Consider the following 21763-nt stretch of genomic DNA (forward strand, 5'->3'; position numbering starts at 1 on the left):
TAGTCACGAGGAAGTAGTGGTGGATCTTCTGTACATTCGAACAAAAAAATAAAAATGGGTGGTCTTGTTTCTATCTTTCGAATGTTGCTTGGTTGGTTGTTGAGATGGGGGTGTTGCACTCAAAAGTGGAGGAGGGTGAAGGGGCCTAATTAGGGATGTGTTTTGACCGGCGAAGCCTAGCTTATGTCACCAAAGAGAATTCTGTCATTTTCACTGGAAAAATATTTTGATTAAAGATTACGAGGTTTATTAGGAACGGTAATGTATTGGGGCTCGGGAAAACTTAATCCAACAGCCATTTATTAAACATAGAGCAAGGAACACATAGAAGGGTGAGTAAACACATTTTTCCTTGGTGCAAAAGTCAGCTGCTCTCTTATTTCAACAGAACTTCTTGGTGGTGTTACACACATCATTCTTCTAGATGTTTCAGGACTGTTTGGAGGAGCGGCATCCATTGTAACAGGAGCATGCAGAAAGTCTTCTGTGGTCTATATGCCCCTAAACCTTGTTTAAATATCAATCTTTGAATGTAGATAGGAGCCCACAGGTGTGGAACAAACTCTGAGAATAGTCTTTATCTAAAAACAATGAAAAAGATACATGGCCGGTGGGCCAGGTCAACATTAAAAGTTTTCACAATAGTTTAGAAGAAAGGATTTCACTATTAGATATTTGTTATTCTGATACACATTTCCTGTATAAAAGAGTATGTCTATAACCTATTCAAGGGCATTTAGTGCAATCTTATGGATCTTAAACGTAATCACATTACAACAAGGTGACATAGTCCCTCTAGCAAGTCCACCAAAAATGGACAAAGCAGAAAAATCTTAGTACTCGGTAGATGCTAATACTTATGACCTTATACTTACAAATTCTTATGTGCATGGGGTGCACACATAGACCTATGCTTTAATGTCAAGCGGGAATGTTGGATGAAAAGAAAACGACGAGTAAAATGTGAACATCGTCATGAGCTATCTGAACAACAGGTCTAAATCTAGTGCCGTAAGGAAAAAACAACAACAACAAAAAAAAGAAAGCTACTTTTCTAAGAATATACCCAAATGGTCACAATCGGGGATTTCCACATTCATATGCTGATTTTCTTAGCGATTCGTTACACAGGTATTCTGTGTGCACAACATTACTTTATTTTTATATATAGTGTCGAAGTTTAACAACCTCAAATCTGAATTTCTAATTTTGAGCGCAATGATGAGATGTGTTTCAGTTGAAAGTTAAACTGAACTAAACTAAATCTTTAGTTGACAATCATAACATATTTGAGTATCCCAATGAACAAATGTATTAGTTGGTGTAACACAATATTTTAAGTAGATTTTACTAATACATTTATAAATTTAACTAAAACTAATAAATGTAAGTTATTTCTACAATGAAAGTCTTGCTAACCCCATTATAAAATTTAAATTCATTTAGATTGATAATTTTAAGTTTTTGTAGGTACTGCTCAATACTTAAATTAGTTATATATAAAAATGAGTGGATGTCATGACAGACGACTGGTGAATATTAAATGTAAAAAAATTTTTTTTACAAATGCAACTTAAAATCATTTAAACATTTTTAAAAACAATTTTAAAAATGACAATACAGATACAGTAAAAATACTGAACAGTAAGTATCAACATGCTTTTTATATTTGCAGTGTTGTATGTGTGTGTGGTATAAATTACACAATGTTTGAGGGGTTGTTTGCGTGTGTGTTTGAGTGCTGTGAAGTGGTGAGTACACTGTAAAAAGTTTAACTATTATTTACTCAATTTTATTGGTGAAACATTTTTACACTCAAAAAAATTGAGTAAATTTTAAAGCTTTGAAATCAATGAAATATACTGTATGAATTGAGTAAATGCAAGTAAAAAAAATAAGTAAATCTGAGTAACTGCATCTGGTACATTAACAAATAAAATTGAGTAGAAATAATTGAACATTTAAACATTTAAAAACAATATTTATGAGTAATATTAACTGTTTTTATTAATGAGTAATATTAACTTTTTATTTTCTCTAAACCTTTGTAAAATAGTACTCCACACAACCACCAGTATACATGACATTGGCCTTTATTGTCAATGAGTACAGCAATACAGCACATTTTACACTGTATACAATATTGCCTACATTTAAACTCATTTAACAAACATTTTATAAGTAAAAATTAAATATTTAAAAATTCAGGTAGCTTATTTCAAGTGTAATCAAATCAACCCAATATCCACCGGATCAGCGCTGGTCCTCGTGCCGGAGACGGACTCGCCTCTGCGGGTGAACTTTGAACTTCATACCGCCGTCCTGCGTTTCACTCACAGCCGATAGATACTGCGAGTGACTGACATAACCTGCCAATAAACAAACAGTGACAGTTCTGAGGACATTTTATCATCCAAATGATAATAATTATATTTATTATCATTAGGAATGAAGTCATGTGTTTATGCAAAGCGTTTCAATCATGCAAAAAGACAGGCGCGACTCTCGTTTAGGTGTCGAATTACGCCTCTGTATGTTGTTTTGCATTAAATATGATTTAAAGCACAGTAAAGATTTTATAGATAAAATAAAACATACACAAACCTGAATTTCACAGAGGAAATGCACCAAATCTGCGACGCTGAGAAGAGAGCTGTTGTCTGGAGACTGGAGAGTTCAAACTGCCCGCGCTCACTGACTCAACCAACCGTCGAGTTGTCGTCACGTCAGATGGTGGGGGAGGGGTGCATTGTTTTAATTGAGTAAACTTACTCAAATTTTAAGAGTGTGTTAAATATATTAATAATATTGATTTGAATTAAGTAATATTTTTGTTTCTTGAAACAGATCAGTTTAATTCAACATTCTCAAATATTTTGATAGAAATTTCACAAATATATTAAGTATATTATAAAGAAATAATTGGTTAGTCAAATACTAAATAATTTTATTGAAAATAACTTAAATATATCTGTAAATTTTAGATAAATTATTAATTTATTATTAAATTACTCAATTACTTTGGTATGTTTAACTCAAACAATCAAGTACACGATATTCAGAGATTTTATTAAGTTAATAAAGTTAAAAATTTCTGTAATATTTACTTACTAAGCCACAGAATTATTTTTTACAGTGTATGTACAGTCGTGGCCAAAAGTTTTGAGAATTACATAAATATTGGACATTGGAAAAGTTGCTGCTTAAGTTTTTATAATAGCAATTTGCATATACTCCAGAATGTTATGAAGAGTGATCAGATGAATTGCATAGTCCTACTTTGCCATGAAAATTAACTTAATCCCAAAAAAACCTTTTCACTGCATTTCATTGCTGTCATTAAAGGACCTGCTGAGATCATTTCAGTAATCGTCTTGTTAACTCAGGTGAGAATGTTGACGAGCACAAGGCTGGAGATCATTATGTCAGGCTGATTGGGTTAGAATGGCAGACTTGACATGTTAAAAGGAGGGTGATGCTTGAAATCTTTGTTCTTCCATTGTTAACCATGGTGACCTGCAAAGAAACGCGTGCAGCCATCATTGCGTTGCATAAAAATGGCCTCACAGGCAAGGATATTGTGGCTACTAAGATTGCACCTAAATCAACAATTTATAGGATCATCAAGAACTTCAAGGAAAGAGGTTCAATTCTTGTAAAGGAGGCTTCAGGGCGTCCAAGAAAGTCCAGCAAGCGCCAGGATCGTCTCCTAAAGAGGATTCAGCTGCGGGATCGGAGTGCCACCAGTGCAGAGCTTGCTCAGGAATGGCAGCAGGCAGGTGTGAGCGCATCTGCACGCACAGTGAGGCGAAGACTTTTGGAAGATGGCCTGGTGTCAAGAAGGGCAGCAAAGAAGCCACTTCTCTCCAAAAAAACATCAGGGGCAGATTGATCTTCTGCAGAAAGTATAGTGAATGAACTGCTGAGGACTGGGGCAAAGTCATATTTTCCGATGAAGCCCCTTTCCGATTGTTTGGGGCATCTGGAAAAAGACTTGTCCGGAGAAGAAAAGGTGAGCGCTACAATCAGTCCTGTGTCATGCCAACAGTAAAGCATCCTGACACCATTCATGTGTGGGGTTGCTTCGCATCCAAGGGAGTGGGCTCACTTACAATTCTGCCCAAAAACACAGCCATGAATAAAGAATGGTACCAAAACACCCTCCAACAGCAACTTCTTCCAACAATCCAACAACAGTTTGATGAAGAACAATGCATTTTCCAGCACGATGGAGCACCGTGCCATAAGGCAAAAGTGATAACTAAGTGGCTCGGGGACCAGAATGTTGAAATTTTGGGTCCACGGTCTGGAAACTCCCCAGATCTTAATCCCATTGAGAACTTGTGGTGAATCCTCAAGAGGCGGGTGGACAAACAAAAACCCACTAATTCTGACAAACTCCAAGAAGTGATTATGAAAGAATGGGTTGCTATCAGTCAGGATTTGGCCCAGAAGTTGATTGAGAGCATGCCCAGTCGAATTGCAGAGGTCCTGAAAAAGAAGGGCCAACACTGCAAATACTGACTCTTTGCATAAATGTAATGTAATTGTCGATAAAAGCCTTTGAAACGTATGAAGTGCTTGTAATTATATTTCAGTACATCACAGAAACAACTGAAACAAAGATCTAAAAGCAGTTTAGCAGCAAACTTTTTGAAAACTAATATTTATGTAATTCTCAAAACTTTTGGCCATGACTGTAATGTGCGGTGTTGTATGCTTTTTGACTTGCATGTGCGGTGTTGTATGCTTTTTGACTTGCATGTGTGAGTTTTACAATGTACTGTTAAGTGCATTACAGTTTGTATCGATTGCTAACCCACAATTCGTGAAACAATTCACCATTTTCTCACATTTATAAACACAACCTCAAAACTACACACCAACTTGTGCAAACTTCAAACTTCCAGGTCAAAATCAAACAGTTTAGTCAAAACATGTTTTCTTTTTTGTCAGACTCAAACTTTGGCCACAGACGATACACAAACCTGATGTTCATGGTTTTCAAAACAGTGTTACAAAGACCTCCTTTTGGGAAATAAGAATCCTTTTGGTAGTCACTGATTCTTACGGTATACAACATAAATTGAAGGATGCGGACAAAGTAAAATACAACTATAAACTTTAAGAAAAGTTAACTTTCATTACACTAGTGTAAAGCGATCTTACAGTAAAAAAAAAAAAAAAAAAAAAAAAAAAAAAAAACCTACGTAAAAAGGCTGAAGGCCAAACAACTGATGGAAAACACATGTTGGGGGAATACAGCCAGTTAAATATATTGTTTTAAATAAAGAATATAATATGGATAGTTAGGATACTTTTAATATAAAATATATAAAATAGAACTACAGCCGTTAGATTTACAGGTGGTCATTTTAATATTTTATTTTTACTTTTAAATGGAGGTATTTTGGAACAGTTAAACAGAGGCCCTGCAAAATGTCTTTCCTGATCTGTGACTGAAAGTACCATAGATATGTGTAAGGTTTATGACCGTAGCAAAGCACAGTTCTCAAATTGCATCTCTAGGATGCATGGGTCCACAAAGCCAACTGTCCTGAACCATCTTTAATGGCTGGATACAGTCGAGGGTCTTTCTCTGAAAGAATTCTTCTAAAAAAGATAAATCAACTCCATCTAAACTTCACAGTCTGTGCTGTGACAAACAAAGCTCATCAGCATACATTTAAAGCAAAATAAATATTTTTAGTTTTATTTTTAAAACATACAGAAAGACTTTGGCATCATGTTTCTTTGTGTGTGTGTGTGTGTGTGTGTGTGTGTGAGAGAGAGAGACAGAGAGAGAGAGAGAGAGAGAGAGATAGAGAGAGAGGGATGGTATTAAAACTTTGAAGATCATGCTAAAAATAAGAACTTTAAAGAATCTAAAGTGATTAATGCATAACACATCTAATATAATATAATCATATATATGATATGATATAATATAAATTACTATTTATTATATAATATTATATAAAAATAAAAATATTATAGGTAATATATATGATCATTTTGTTGAATTAAGAATCAGCGGACATCAGATGTAGTGGGGGTACTGATTATTTAAACATTACATTAATGTTAGCTTTGAAATAATGTACCCCATTGACTTAGATCATATGGTCTGGAACTCCACCCTCGCTGTGAGGCGTCTGTGAAGCACCCCTTCAGGTTTCACATACAGGAGAATACCCCTACTAGGACCTGTGAGATTCTGTTTATGATTTAACTTTAAACATTTTATTTTATTTTTTAAGTTGTATTATTTTATTTTGGGGATATTTCATTCATGTTTGGACATCTCTTACCAGTCTAAAAAATGTAAGGGATAATTTTTTATATGTATCATCAGAAATGTTTATTTTATATACTATGCTATATATAATCACATTTAAAATAAGAAAAATGTTCTTCTTTTTTAAAAGAAGAGAAAGGTGTGTTTTATAAGTTCGATTAACTTAAATATTGAATACTTTTTTGAATGAATGAATGAATTGCTTTAGTAGCCTGATGTCATTATATAATTATTTATTTCCATATTCTTTAACCCCTGGAGTGCGAGGGGGTTTTGGGGGACTGGAGATATTTTGGCATCCCCCGACATTGGTGTTTTTCATTATCTTAAAACGTATTAATGTTTAAAGTCTGAATATACATAAATATGTGAGCAGCATGATTGTGATTGTACATGTCTGTAATTTTGAGAAGGAAGTGTTTATGACCAGTTTTTGTTTAAAATATGTTTAAAACGTGTTTTATAAGCTCAATAAACACAAGTATTGGTTGAATACACCATTAAAATGTTTGATAAATGATTTGCTTTGTTTTAGTAACATGTCTGTAACCGCGATGTGTTTTATATGTTTGATGAACTTGTTTAAAATGTATGTTCTGCTTTAGTAACATGTTGATAATTTTTTTATTTTTTCATATTCTTTAAAACAGAGATAAGTCTCTTTTTAATTTGATATGTTCATTTATATGTCGGCTTGTTTATATGATTTATCAGAATACAAATTTGTATAGTAGCATGAATATTACACTGATATAACAAGGTACATGTGGTTTATGATGAGATTTATTGAGTAGTCATAATTCAGGTCGCTTAAAAACTAAATTAATATTAAAAAATAATAATAAAAATGTATGTGCATGCAGAATTGTATTGTGTGGTGGTAGGTGTACAGTTAAAATAAATAATTATACAGCTTTTGAAAAAGATCAGTTATACTACTGTTTACTGTGTTGGTAGGTTTAGGGGGTGATACAATAATCATTAATATGATGTGCATATGAATATAAAAGGTTTTAAATATAGAAAATGTTTTGCAACAATTAATTTGAATTGAATTTAACTGAATTGTGTCACTGACTATTTGTTCTGTTCAATTATATATTTTTTCCCCGATCCTGGTAAAATTTATATTTTTAGTGATGACTAAAACTATTGTAAATGTTTTGTTTTATATTGTTTGTGAATGTATAATGTGTTTATATTCATTTAAAAGAAGAAAATAAGAATTGGAGACGAATTAATGTGTACACATGCATGAGAGGGAGAGAGAAAGAGAGACATGAATGCAACGTAATACCCACGCCACGTGGTCCACAGATGCGTCTTCGGATAGAGAGCGCTACGGATAACATTGACGAATCACTGACAATAACCCGGAAAAAACGACAAATGGTCACGTCGTATGGATAGTTCACATGTTTTAACACAAAAGGTAGAGTGTAAAGAGATGGTGTGATTTATTAATTTTCAGATCAGATTGAATCACCAGGTCACTGACAGTTGACATCAGTTTATGTTAAACAAGCACCAAACTTTGCTTGCCCAAGACAGCAATCTGGTTAATATGCATAAACAATTTAATACATTTAATACATAAAAGGCAAAGGTGGAGGTGTTGCTTCAATTTATAACAACGTTTTCAGGATTTCTCAGAGGGCAGGCTTCAAGTATAACTCGTTTGAAGTAATGGTGCTTCACATAACATTATCCAGAGAAACAAATGTTAATGATAAATCCCCTGTTATGTTTGTACTGGCTACTGTATACAGGCCACCAGGGCACCATACAGACTTTATTAAAGAGTTTGGTGATTTTACATCCGAGTTAGTTCTGACTGCAGATAAAGTTTTAATAGTTGGTGATTTTAATATCCATGTTGATAATGAAAACGATGCACTGGGATCAGCATTTATAGACATTCTGAACTCTATTGGTGTTAGACAACACGTTTCAGGACCTACTCATTGTCGAAATCATACTCTAGATTTAATACTGTCACATGGAATTGATGTTGATAGTGTTATAATTATTCAGCCAAGTGATGATATCTCAGATCATTATTTAGTTCTGTGCAAACTTCATATAGCCAAAATTGTAAATTCTACTTCTTGTTACAAGTATGGAAGAACCATTTATTCTACCACAAAAGACTGCTTTTTAAGTTATCTTCCTGATGTATCCAAATTCCTTAGCATATCCAAAACCTCAGAACAACTTGATGATGTAACAGAAACTATGGACTCTCTCTTTTTTAGCACTTTAAATAAAGTTGCTCCTTTAGGCTTAAGGAAGGTTAAGGAAAACAGTTTGACACCATGGTATAATGAGCATACTCGCACCCTAAAGAGAGCAGCCCGAAAAATGGAGCGCAGCTGGAGGAAAACCAAACTAGAGGTATTTCGTATTGCTTGGCGGGAAAGTAACCTATCCTACAGAAAAGCATTAAAAACTGCTAGATCCGATTACTTTTCTTCTCTTTTAGAAGAAAACAAACATAACCCCAGGTATTTATTCAATACAGTGGCTAAACTAACGAAAAATAAAGCCTCAACAAGTGTTGACTTTTCCCAACACCACAGCAGTAATGACTTTATGAACTACATTACTTCTAAAATGTATACTATTAGAGATAAAATTCACCATTCCATTCAGCCATCAGCTACAGTATCACATCAGACAGTGCACTATAGACCCCCTGAGGAACAGTTCCACTCATTCTCTACTATAGGAGAGGAAGAATTGTTAAATCATCTAAACCAATAAAATGTATGTTAGACCCTATACCATCTAAGCTCCTAAAAGAGGTGCTTCCAGAAGTCATAGATCCTCTTCTGACTAATATTAATTCCTCATTGTCATTAGGATATGTCCCCAAAACCTTCAAACTGGCTGTTATTAAGCCTCACATCAAAAAACCACAACTTGACCCCAAAGAACTAGTTAATTATAGACCAATCTCGAATCTCCCTTTTCTGTCCAAGATACTAGAAAAGGTGGTATCCTCACAATTATATTCCTTCTTAGAGAAAAATGGTATATGTGAGGATTTCCAGTCAGGATTTAGACCGTATCATAGTACTGAGACTGCTCTCCTTAGAGTTACAAATGATCTGCTCTTATCATCTGATTGTGGGTGTATCTGTCTATTAGTTTTATTGGATCTTAGTGCTGCGTTTGACACAATTGACCACAACATTCTTTTGCATAGACTTGAACAGTTTGTTGGCATCAGTGGAAGTGCATTAGCATGGTTTAAATCGTACTTATATGACCGCCATCAGTTCGTAGCAGTGAATGAAGATGTATCATATTGAATACAAGTGCAGTATGGAGTACCTCAAGGCTCAGTAATAGGGCCGCTACTCTTCACGCTTTATATGTTACCCTTGGGAGATATCATCAGGAAACATGGTGTTAGCTTTCACTGTTATGCTGATGATGCTCTATATTTCTTCGCGGCCCGGTGAAACACACCAATTTGAAAAACTAATGGAATGCATTGTCGATATAAAAAACTGGATGACGAGTAATTTCTTACTGCTAAATTCTGAAAAAACAGAGGTGTTAATTATAGGACCTAAAAACTCTGCTTATAATAACCTAGAACACTGTCTAAGACTTGATGTCAATTCTTCGTCATCAGTTAGGAACCTAGGTGTGCTATTTGATCGCAATCTTTCCTTAGAGAGCCACGTTTCTAGCATTTGTAAAACTGCATTTTTCCATCTCAAAAATATATCTAAATTACGGCCTATGCTCTCAATGTCAAATGCAGAAATGTTAATCCATGCATTTATGACCTCAATGTTAGATTATTGTAATGCTTTATTGGGTGGTTGTTCTGCACGATTAGTAAACAAACTACAGCTAGTCCAAAATGCAGCAGCAAGAGTTCTTACTAGAACCAGGAAGTATGACCATATTAGCCCGGTCCTGTCAACACTGCACTGGCTCCCTATCAAACATTGTATAGATTTTAAAATATTGCTTATTACTTATAAAGCCCTGAATGGTTCAGCACCTCAGTATTTGAATGAGCTCCTTTTACATTATAATCCTCTACGTCCGCTACATTCTCAAAACTCAGGCAATTTGATAATACCTAGAATATCAAAATCAACTGCAGGCGGCAGATCCTTTTCCTATTTGGCGCCTAAACTCTGGAATAACCTACATAACATTGTTCGGGAGGCAGACACACTCTTGCAGTTTAAATCTAGATTAAAGACCCATCTCTTTAAGCTGGCTTACACATAACATACTAATATGCTTTTAATATCCAAATCCGTTAAAGGATTTTTAGGCTGCATTAATTAGATAAACCGGAACCGGAAACAATTCCCATAACATAATGTACTTGCTACATCATTAGAAGAATGGCATCTAAGCTAATATTTGTCTGTTTCTCTCTTATTCCGAGGTCACCGTAGCCACCAGATCCAGTCTGTATCAAGATCAGAGGGTCACTGCAGTCACCCGGATCCAGTACGTATCCAGACCAGATGGTGGATCAGCACCTAGAAAGGACCTCTATTGCCCTGAAAGACAGTGGAGACCAGGACAACAAGAGCCCCAGATACAGATCCCCTGTAAAGACCTTGTCTCAGAGGACCACCAGGACAAGACCACTGGAAACAGATGATTCTTCTGCACAATCTGACTTTGCTGCAGCCTGGAAATGAACTACTGGTTTCGTCTGGTCAGAGGAGAACTGGCCCCCCAACTGAGCCTGGTTTCTCCCAAGGTTTTTTCCTCCATTCTGTCACCGATGGAGTTTCGGTTCCTTGCCGCTGTCGCCTCTGGCTTGCTTAGTTGGGGTCACTTCATCTACAGCGATATCGTTGACTTGATTGCAAATAAATGCACAGACACTATTTAACTGAACAGAGATGACATCAATGATGAACTGCCTTTAACTATCATTTTGCATTATTAACACACTGTTATCCTAATGAATGTTGTTCAGTTGCTTTGACGCAATGTATTTTGTTTAAAGCGCTATATAAATAAAGGTGACTTGACTTGACTTGATTTACATTGCTGTGTACAAGTGATGCTTTGAACACATCAAATTGCATTTATAAAGGTGACCGTATGAAATAAATCGGAGTTGAGTGACCACTAGGTGTCATCCTTGTTCTATGAATGGATCTTTACAATTCGTGGAAACGGAGCAGGGATCAGCCATGTCACAATAAATTCGTGGGCACAAGAGATGCATAGACGCGGACCGACCGTAATTCATAGATGGAACCATTAGAAAACTGTCAAAAACATGGTACTCCTGCATGAGATACGATGGTTTTAATTAACAACATCTTTAAAGATATTATGATTTTGTAGTAAATTCAGACGAGTGAACTGTGGCTTGCAAACACAGACACATGGAGCACCGCGGGTCAGAAAAGGTGATGTGAAAACACCTCCTTCAGCTCTCTAAAAATGTAGAATAGATTTTGTTTATCTGAAACAATCGGTTTCAGTATATTTTTATAACCATTTCATTTATATTCTTTTAAAGAACAGAATGTTTCTCAACCTTAGTTAAATTGCTTTAGATTATGTATATTATATAAATTATATAAAGGATAGAATATAAAGAACGTATGTTTTCAACTTTAGCATGATAATTATTATATTATATAAATTATATAAATTATATAAAGGATAGGATGTTTTACATATGAATGTGAAATAACTAAATGTTTTTTCAACCTTTAATTGTTTTAGATTATATAAATTATAGAATGTTTTATATATAAATGTGAAATAACTACCCTCGCTGATTCAGAGAGTCCGACAGATGGAGCTGCGAGACCGTTTCACAAGCTGTAGGTTCTCTCTAAAATAAGGTAGGCCATTGGTTTTAGAAACTTTTTTATTTTATATTCTTTTAAAGAACAGAATGTTTTTCAACCTTAGTTAAATTGCTTTAGATCAGGGGTTCTCAACCTTTTGCAACTCATGGCCCACCAATGACTGTTTAAAAACATGCCGAGGACCACCTTTGCAAATATGATGATGAACATAGAATAACAGAAAATTCAAAAAGTACAATGATGTACTCTGCTGTTATCTATGCCACTGTAGCATCCTAGGTCAAGTCAGCTATATACACTATGCAAACTGTCCTTGTATAAAAAAGACTTGACATGTTTACTCAGTAATCATTTATTCCTGTAACAATGACAGGGCAAGTCAGACCAATGACTGGGTCAGACACACAAGGGGAACACTCTTTTAACAAATTAATTAACAATACTTCCCCACATCCAGGCTAACATGCCTGTAACATCAGGTCATACACACAAGAGGGGAACATTCTCTCAAATCATTAGCAGAAATGTTCAACAAAGTTCATTCACTGCAATTTACATACTGTAAGTGTAATTTATCAAATACAATTGGCAATGGGAATGTGTTTAAAACAATCTTGCATACTAAACAAACTTGAAGCATTATGTAAATGTTACATGTAATATATATGTGTGTGTGTGTATGTGTGTGTGTGTATATACACTTTTTTTTTAAATAATTCATCTGGAGAAAAACTGGACAAGTTACTTATACTCCTTCCCACCCAAAAATGAGGAAGTCTAACAGGTGTGTCACATGTCAATAACAGTTTTCATGAACAATCACTCTAGGTCTAGGACCATTAATAAATTACAACACATTAACATACAATATTTACATGAGTGGGTTTTTGGAGTAGTTCACATGAGAAAAACCATATATACTTAAGAAACCTTGCTACAAAATGCATATTCTGCATACCCTCAGTGAGACACTTGGGCTTGCTTCTTAGAGAATAAGATCAAGCCTTGGTGAAATGGGTGAGAGACTGACACGGAGAGTACTGTCCATGCAGTATCGGACAAAAACTAACAGTAACGCGGAGTTGCTTATGTCCGTCGACTCGTCCAGCTGGATGGCAAAATAAGGGCTTGCCTTTATTCGTTCCACGAGTTGGCACTCAATGTCATCGCTCATATCAACAATTCGTCTAGCCACGGTGTCATCGGAAAGTGGTATTGACTGAATTTTGGTTGCAGCTGCATCACCCAGTAACTCGCGACACATATCCACAGCACTTGGCAAAATAAGTTCCTCAGCGATAGTAAAGGCTTTCTTACTACGAGCAACATGAGCGGCAACCATATAACGTTAGCTAGCTTTCAACGTGACTTTTTTTGATTGAGTTGATAACGATGTTATGACTTTTTGTTGAGCCTGAAGCCCATCTTTTTTCCTTAAAAAATATTATTTTGGCTTCTCAACACAGCCCGGGTGTTTTGAGTTCAAATGTCTCTGCAGCTTTGATGGTTTTAGTGCCTCATTTGACAAAATTTCTCCACATCCAACACACTGCGCCTTCGGATTAGTCTCAGTACCTGCCCTTATAAAACCAAATTTAATGTATTCAGCGTCATACTTTCTCACCACACACTTCAAAGCCTTTGCTTGCACAGGTCTGTCTCCCACATCTGCGTTTCTTTTCAGAAAACGATCCATATTACAGTAACGTAAAATTACTGCATCTGATTGAACGAACGTTCAATCTGACGTTGTGACGTGTTGGTGTTGCGACATTTAAACATAAATTAGCTTTTAGATAATGCATCTTGACTTGACTTGAGTGTTTTTGATCAAATAAATTCATAAGAACAATTAGATAATTAGAAAATAACAAGATTTGTCAATGAAAAAATAAATAAAAATTTATTTGTGGGTAGTTTACCACTGCCTACACGGCCCACCAGATGGCGCTCCGAGGCCCACTAGTGGGCCGCGGCCCACCGGTTGAGAATCACTGCTTTAGATCAGGGGTTTTCAACCTGTGGGGCCCGCCCCCCTAGGGGGGCGCCAACACCTGTTAAGGGGGGCGCGAGAAACTGTGAATTCAGAGGCTTAAGTGAAACGTGAATTTAAGATAGCAAATCTTTAGTCATCCACTAGAGGGGGCAATCTGATTAGTCCCGCAACTAATCATGCGGGGCGACCTCAGTCTCTGTGACGTTGCCATGGTGATATATTAGTTGGCTACAGAGCAGAGGAGCAGAGTTGACGCGATCGAGTTCAAGCTAAATATTAAAAGAAACAAAAATGGACCGGTGGCTTAAACGTAATAATTCCAGTGATAAAACGGGTGAACCGTCAGGCAAAAAAGAAGAAAAGTGTCCGACTGAACCCGTACAACTTCCGCAAATTGATGTCGAACCCTCCACGTCAACGGGGCTTTCCACGCAGAGAGGATTAATAGCAAAAACCAAAGGCCTGGGTGCATCAAAACGACGAAAGTATGACGAACAGTACATAAAATACGGATTCACGTGCATCACACTTAATCACGAACCACGTCCACAGTGTGTTGTATGTTCTGAAGTGCTTGCAAATGACAGTTTGAAACCTGTGAAACTAATACGTCACTTACAAACCAAACACCCGATGTTAAAAGATAAACCGGTTGACTTTTTTCGCCGTAAAGAATCAGGATTAAAAAATCAAAAACAAACTATGACTAGGCAAACCACTGTGGCAGTCAAAGCGCTTACAGCATCATATGAGGTGGCGTATTTAGTTGCCAAGGACAAAAAGCCTCATACAATTGCAGAGAGCCTCATTCGTCCAGCAGCAATGGCCATCTGTAGAAATATGTTTGGAGATAAGTTTGCCAGTGACGTTGAACAAATTCCACTATCAGACAACACTATGAGCCGCCATATTACTGAAATGGCAACCGACATCAAATGTCAACTAATTGAGAGAATACGGGATGGAATTTTTTTTTTCATTGCAATTAGACGAGTCGACAGACATCTCAAACTCCTCACAACTACTTGTATTTGTTCGCTACCGTCATGAGAGAAAATTGCTTGAAGATCTGTTATTTTGCTCAGCAATGGAAAAAACATGCACCGGAAGAGATATTTTTGAAAAACTCAATGGTAAATTGGATGAACTTGGTCTTTGTTGGGACAACTGTGTCGGTGTGTGCACAGACGGAGCGGGAGCCATGTTAGGGAAAAATAAAGGGCTCGCTGCTTTGGTTCGTGAAGTAGCTCCGCATGTGCGTTTCACCCACTGTATGATCCACAGGGAGGTCCTTGCAGCAAAAACTCTTCCTGACGAATTGAACGCAGTGCTTAAAACAGCAACACAAATTGTCAATTTCATCAAGACTCGCCCCATAAAAACAAGACTGTTTGGCCTATTATGCAAAGAAATGGGGTCAGAATATGAATCGTTACTTTTGCACACAGAGGTACGGTGGCTTTCCAGAGGTAAAGTATTGCAGAGGATATTTGCATTGCGTGACGAACTAAGACTTTTTCTGCTCGATTGTGAATCTTCCTTTGCAAATTTTTTTACTGACCCAAAGTGGCTCACAGATCTTGCATACCTGTCTGACATTTTTGATAGACTCAATACCCTTAATTCATCTCTTCAGGGCCCGAATTCAAACCTACTAACAATGTCCAATAAAATTGTGGGGTTTGTGAGGAAATTGGAGCGATGGAGAGGGCAGGTTGATGGGGGTAATGTAGACATGTTCCCAACCTTGGATGAATTTCTCACAGAAAATGAGCTTAATTGGGATGATACAAAAAAAGAAATAACTCTCCATCTACAAGCCCTGTCTGCACATTTCAATAAGTATTTTCCTGAGCAGCATAGTTGGAACCAGTACGACTGGGTTCGTAACCCCTTCATCGAATGCGCAGTGAGTCTGTCATCAAATCAGCAGGATGCCCTTCTGGACCTTTCAAGTGACCGAACTTTGAAGACACTGTTTGACTCGAACACACTGCCGGAATTCTGGCTGTCAGTGGAGACAGAGTACTCTGAACTTGCGAGACTTGCAATTGATATACTTTGGCCTTTTGCCTCAACTTGGCTCTGCGAAGCAACATTTTCTATATTAACTTACATCAAAAGCAAGTATCGCTCACGCTTATTGACAGTGGACGATGATTTGCGGATAGCCGTGCCGGGTATCAAACCACGGATTGGTATGTTGTGCTCTCAGAAACAGGCTCAGCCATCACATTAGGTAAGCTAGATATGTACTGTTTCAATATAACTATTTTTATGCACGCTATATGCAGCACATAATACAGGTGACGAGTGGAAAAAGTTTTATTGTGAGATTATTTTGTATGCTGTAGCAAGGCTACGGTGAATGCGCTGTTGGCGCGAGTTTTGTTTGTCCCAGTCACCTGGAGTCCCAGTCACGCCGACCCTGTCTTCCTTCCCAACACTGAACCTCTTCACAACACTGAACCATTTTTCAAAAATAAGTTTGTTCTTAATGAAAATTTTGAAAATTGCAAAGTGGAAATGGCACCCGTTTCGTAGAATGACACTTGTATAGCAATGATGTTCGTTTGCACGCACTTTGGGAGGGTGGGGGGCGCGAATGTAATTAGACAAATTATTATATAAAGGATAGAATATAAAGAACGTATGTTTTCAACTTTAGCATGATAATTATTATATTATATAAATTATATAAAGGACAGGATGTTTTCCATATGAATGTGAAATAACTAAATGTTTTTTCAACCTTTAATTGTTTTAGATTATCTAAATTATAGAATGTTTTATATATAAATGTGAAATAACTGAATGTCGCATATATGAAATAACCGTGACAAAGTTCAAACAACCGGCAAAAACATCTGTTCTCTTTATATAGGGCAAAACTACCCGTCAAAACTATGATTTAGGACTAACTAGGTCAATAGGGCAAAAGCTTCTGTCAAAACCACATGATCGATGCGTGGGAAGGTTCATATAGGGCAAAACTACCCGTCAAAACTATGATTTAGGGCTTACTAGGTCAATAGGGCAAAAAGCTTCTGTCAAAACCACATGATCGATGCGTGGGAGGGGTCCATAGGTGAACGACCTCATTCGGGAAGTTCAGCCCATCCATCATAAGGTCACCGGAAGTTCAACCTGTCAAAAGGTCAAAGGTCAAAGTCGTAAATCATCTTGACACAATGTGCATGGTAATTCCTACTCTGCACTCCTTCTTCAGTCATGAACCTTGTATTATATGGCAAAGATGTCACTTCTTGTGGAAACTTTACCTTTATAAAACGTGTTCCGTCCGCCACTGTTGTCCCCGGATAATATCTCCTTCTAAGAGGCAATATGGGAGTTACTCCCCAATTTATCAGTTTTTGAATAATTTCCTCATCATCTATATAGCTGGGCAGACTCAAGAAAAATACCATTCTTTCTGTTGCACACAGTTTCCTTATCTCACATTCTTTTCCGTTAATCATGATTCCATTTAACAGTGAATCACAGTCCAACTCACTTTCCATAGTCATTTCAAATTCATTGTTATCCTTTCTTCTTAGTCCGATCAGTTTTCCATTTCCAACTTTCTCTTCAACTGATTATTACTTATTATTATTACTGTGGTGTTTCCATATCTTTTACAGTCATTGTTAATGTTGCTTCTTTTCTGTATTGCCTCTGATACTTTGTTTGTTGGCTCAACTTCTTTATCATTTGCTGTCATTGAGATAAATCATTTCTTTTTTCTCAAACTCCTTTATTAGTTCCAGTACCTTCAGTTGTTTGTAGTTCTGTTTTTCTGTCCTGTCCATTTGTTTTTCCATCTGGTTTTCTCCTTGAAACCACCTTTGCCCATGTTTCATTCCTTCTTTCACCATTCTCATCATTTATATTCCTTTCCATCTCGTCTGCAACATATCCTGATTCTCTGTTCCCAATCTCATTTCCTTTTGCCAGTCCGTGTCCTTTGTCCGTTAAATCCGTCATTTTGTTAAATGAAAACCCCAAACAGTATAAACTGTTTGGGGTTAAAAAAAAAACACTAACTAATATAAACTTAAAACAAACAAACAAACGAAAAAAAAAACTAAACCAAACTACAAAATGGAAGAGCCTCTCTCTTCCTACTACTGCCAACTCACTTCCTGTTGCACTCTAACGCCCTCAGGTTGGATTGGCCGTAAGTGAAGGCTGCTGCAAAGAGAGGGCTATTTAAAGATCAGCCACTCTAATCTCTTTTTTTTTCAAGATTATTATATAATTTGTGAAAAATTTCCAAAAAGCTTACAGCACCTGGTATTCCTAGGCGGTCTCCCATCCAAGTACTAACCAGGCATAGCCAGGTATGGCCGTAAGAGAAGGCTGCTGCAAAGAGAGGGCTATTTAAAGATCAGCCACTCTAATCTCCAGTACATTATATAAGTAGGGAAGAAAACCCAAAAGCTTACAGCACCTGGCATTCCCAGGCGATCTCCCATACAAGTAGTAATCAGAACCAAACATGCTAAGATTCAGAGATCGGGCATTAACTTTTTTTTTTTTTGCATGATTATTATATAATTAGTGAAAAGTTTCCAAAAAGCTTACAGCACCTGGCATTCCCAGGCGATCTCCCATACAAGTAGTAATCAGAACCAAACATGCTAAGATTCAGAGATCGGGCATTAACTTTTTTTTTTTTTGCAAGATTATATAATTAGTGAAAAGTTTCCAAAAAGCTTACAGCACCTGGTATTCCTAGGCGGTCTCCCATCCAAGTACTAACCAGGCATAGCCAGGTATGGTCATAAGCGAATGCTGCTGCAAAGAGAGGGCTATTTAACCCCTTACTAGTCACCCCCCTTTTTTGGCATGGAGACAGAAATGACATACCCAAAATAAAAAGGTTTCTGCTCATGATTCTTTCTGACTAGATACATAATCAACATTTTTTCACAAAGCTGACACTTCAAAGTTTACTGTTCAGGAATCAGAATCACTCAAATATGATAATATTATGTTATGATAATAGAGATATATAAGCTCAAACATAAAAACAAAAATAAAAATATTAAAAACATATTTTTTAAATGCATTTAAAAAATTGTTGATGTAAGATGAGTTTAGAAATACAGTGTAGCTAAAGCCACAAGTCTTTCAAAACCTCATTAGAAATTTCATAATCTGATCTGTAAAACTGAATTTTATGAAATATTTTCTAAGGCAGAGATTGATTTATGGCAGTTGTCATCTCTGTAAGATCTCACATGTAAACACTCATATGTGATCTGACTGTGTTTTTGTCTGTGACAACTCCCCGATTCATTGTTCTATTGTTCTCACCAAACGAGTCTTTCACACCTCCGCCAGGTATGACACACATTATCCGCATTATTCTTTTATCATTATTATTTTGTTTTTATTCCACCTTTATCAGCCTTTTTTGTGGAATTTCAATGTTTACAAAGCAACAAAGCAGCGATCTCACTTCAGTCTCTGTATGCATTTAGCCCTTATTTATCAAAAGTCTTACTATAAAAATACAACAAAACATTTTCTTACGACCTTACGTGAATTATTGTGACAAAAATGCATTATGAAGAAGAAATTCACCTGCTATTAGTAGCATTAGAGCTAACGTTAGTGTAGCGGGGCGAGGAAATCGGAGGAGATCGACTAGCGACTACGCCACCCTGGAATCTTGCCAGGGACAATACAATGGAATTTCTGCTTTAAGACAACACAGGTTCGTTCACAGTAGAGTGGCAGGAGACGTGGATACAAAAATATATATGAATTTTATTCAAAATAAATACTTTGTATAATATTCACAAGACACAATCAACAACAATGTCACTATTCAGCAAGACACACACCGAGCGACCTGAGAAGTCAGCGAACAAGGAGCCGAGGCAGGGCAGGGGATAAAGGGCACATAAGGCCTCCACGGCAAGTCACCTTGCCCGTACACCTGTGCGCGCGCACACACACGTACACACGCCACTCATGACACAGCACTCGTGAGAAAGACCACCACCAGCAATCCGCCCCTGCTTTACGCACTCAGCTCCTGTAACGACAGAATGAAGTTACACAGAGAATTGTCAGTTGAAACACACTCAGAATTGTCACAGTTGAAACACACTCAGAATTGTCACTTTACAGAGACAACGAATGGAATAGAGGTGTTAACACTTTCAATTTAAACCTTACAGATTTGAAATCAAAATACAAAAAATAACTAGTACAAAAGAAAAAGATAAACCACAAACACACACGCATACACACACACACGTAATACACAAACACAAAATACAACGATGTCCGTCCAATTGTTAACAGCAAAGCAACAGCGCCTTCAGACAGTAGTTCCACGCAGTCCAACCGCAAGAAAGCTAACCGGCCATGCAGACGCCACCCATCCGTACTTGATGCATCTTATGGGTACGATTCCTGGGAACCAAACCAGTCAGGCAGATAAACGCATACATGCAGACTAAGGGCTCGTCCAGTCGATCGGGAGGACAGCGTGTGCCAGCGGAAACTAAGCACTTCCATATTGAAGTGTAAATATTCATACTGGCCGTACTTCTCACTCCAAACTTTGACAGAGGAGGAACAACCTCAAACTGCCAGCTGCAGGAAACTCATACGCCACTCTGAAAATAGGCTAATGTTAGCTACATTATACCATAGACAACCCAGCTAACATCACACAACATACCTGGATGGCGACCGAATGATGACCCGTGAAGGGGCGGTGACTCGTTAACACCATAGCCAGCCCATTTATATATGCTGCTACAGCCCACTGATAGGAGGAAACTTAACAAGTGGACTAACCAACCACATGCAGGCAGGAAGAATTTCATTGGCCCTGCCACATTAGCATCAAGCTACATCAGACAATTTATTAAATTATTAGTACACTTTTACTAAAAACTCACTTTGAACCCCGATCGAGTGTTTGTAATAACATCCTTTTGCGGTCACGGGTGGAATTAGGTCATTTACTATTGTAAAAATATGCTATTTGTAGCATTTTTCATCGCTGCACAAGTTAGCATTTCCGATGTACATTTTTTTTTATATTTTATAAAATGCCCCAGATCTCAAGAAAATCTCATACCAAGCTTTTCTATCGTAATCGCGGGTTTATTATTCGGATATTTCGTGTGTACAGAGGTGTTTCAGATCTTGTGAGCAGATATGAACCAGGAACTGTTCACGAACCTTGTGACACGATCTGACGCTGTCCGGTTTTGGGACTGTCAGATTGACAAGTCGAAGGTCCAATCAGAGTCTGACTGGGTCACAGCTCGAGTACACGGAAGCAAACACACAGAGACGGCACTGGGAGAGGCTATTTATCATCAGATCGCGTAAATCAGTGGAAAATGAATAGAAATGACGATTCTGTCTGAAGAAATATGGAGTAAACATCAGTAAATATATCCATATATCTCCGCAGATATGCATCTTTGGTCTATAAATCCTTATTGACGCTGTTCAGTGAGTCTATGTGAACACAAATAAACCGCTGCAGACGTGACTGAATATGAATGAGTGGTGAATTTCTATTCAAAATGTGGCACAATACGGATTTATTATTTTGCACTTCTGACATAAATTACTAAATAACTGTCACTGCAACAATGTTTTATCAAAATATTG

Source organism: Carassius carassius, chromosome 34 (genome assembly GCF_963082965.1).
Source record: "Carassius carassius chromosome 34, fCarCar2.1, whole genome shotgun sequence".
NCBI classification, from domain to species: Eukaryota; Metazoa; Chordata; class Actinopteri; order Cypriniformes; family Cyprinidae; genus Carassius; species Carassius carassius.